A 2047-nucleotide genomic window follows, 5' to 3' on the forward strand; every position below is an offset into this window, starting at 1 on the left:
TGTGTGTGTGTGTGTGTGTGTGTGTGTGTGTGTGAGTGTGTAAGAGGGGAGGGCTGACCACGTGTAAGGCAGTGGAAAGTGGTCGGGGCCAAATTGCTTTATCGTTTGTGGATGAATTGAATAAAGTCATATCTTGCTTTTTGGGATGTTACCACAGGGTTCAGGAAAATTGGTTAGTGGAGCAATCTCGCTGAAATTTCCAAGATCCTGTTACACACTCAGTGCATGCACTCAGTGAAGACTGTTATGGAAAAACATCTTAAGGGTTTGGAGAAAAAGAAGAAAGAAAAGCAAACCATCTTCAAAGTAATGGTTTTGGAATGTCTTTTTTTAACTGAGATTTAGCTGAAGAGGGCAATTCTGGACAATTTCTATGTCTGGAGGCCTGAAGGTGAGAAAAACACCAATTTTTTTTGTCTGACAATATTTCATAGATCACAATAAATCTATAGTTCACAAACAACAGCAACCAAATTAACACTGTATGAAAATTTAAACAAACTCATTTAAAAGTAATTTGATTAATGAGATCTAGCAGAAGATATAGACAGTACTTATGGGCCACTTCAATCAAATTCAGTTTGGTTATAAAGCGCCAAGTCACAACAAATGTTGTCTCAGGAGACTGTAGAAAAATCTTCATTAGGTGCACTTTTGCTACCAAGTTGGATAATCTCTTGTCATCAGAACCGCCTTGATTCTGTCAGTTTCCGACCATAATGACAAGTTAACATCACACAGCTGCTGCAGATTTGTCACAAGCCATGATCTCCCATTCCACCACGTCTAAAAGGTCCTGAATTGGAGAAAGATCTGGTGGCTGTGGAGGTGTTTGGAGTCCATTGAACTCATTGTCATGTTCAAGATACCAGTAGTTTTGTGACATCCTGTTTGAAGTAGCCAGAAGAATGTGTGTACGCTGTAAGCTCTGCAATCTCTGGGTGAAAATGTCAGCAGTTTCTAAAAATGCTCAGACAAACATGTTGCATTAAAAACCACKGAAATGCTCTTATTTACTTGTTCTGAAGCTCAGTTTGAACTTCAGCGAGTTGTCTTCACCCCTTCTAGATACTTAATTAAATACATTGAGCTGCTGTCATCTGATTGGCCAATTATCTATTTTTGTTAACAAGTCCTTAAACAGGTGTACCAGTGAATGTGCACATCTGTTAAAAAAGGAGGGGGAAAGGCTGAAACGAATGCATGTGAAATTGAAATTTAAGAGGTGTAGAACTACTGAAAAAATGTATACGTCCAAATATTATCAATTTATTTTTTTCTAATAGTTTGAGTCAGTTATTGTTTTGGATTTTTTTTTTGTCTGCTTCTCGGTTCAGCACGTCATAGATGCTCCAATAAACTGCTTTGCCGCCACAGAGGGAATAAAGCTGTAATAGCTTCACCTCATATCTTTGCCACAAAATACCAGGAAAAAAGATTTCACAAAAAATAAATGAACAGTAAAGACTTTACTTGAGTAATTTAGCTGCGATAGCTAAAAGAGAGGCACAGCTTCAAGATATATGAAGAAACTTAGCTTTTTGTCAACTTATAACTTAAAATTACATTATCGTGCTTAATCGTGACCCAAAGTTTTGGTGCTTTATGTATGTGTATGTGTCTGTCCTTAGTTATGTAGGGTGTGTATATATTTCTGTGTGAGAGGGTGTGTGCGTCTCTGCAAGGTGGAGCAATTTGATAAATGACACCAAAGTAGAATAAACTGGTGTTCAGATGGCTTCAGCCTTGTAAAGATGTGACAAATGACGGAGTACAGAGTATTGATTTCAATCTCTCTGGAGCAGTGTTTCACTGTGAAGGTTGCACACATACACACACACTCAAACGTGCACATAATATATACATGAGCACACAGCCACATCCATGAAGTAGCAAGCACAAGAACAGAGCATGTGTCATTAATGATTGCAAAACATGTTTATGTAACATGTGACACACGTGAGCTTTTGTGCACCCTTAAAAGTAGTGTGTGTGTGTGTGTGTGTGTGTGTGTGTGTGTGTGTGTGTGTGTGTGTGTGTGTGTGTG

Source organism: Austrofundulus limnaeus, unplaced genomic scaffold, assembly GCF_001266775.1.
Source record: "Austrofundulus limnaeus strain Quisiro unplaced genomic scaffold, Austrofundulus_limnaeus-1.0 Scaffold311, whole genome shotgun sequence".
NCBI classification, from domain to species: Eukaryota; Metazoa; Chordata; class Actinopteri; order Cyprinodontiformes; family Rivulidae; genus Austrofundulus; species Austrofundulus limnaeus.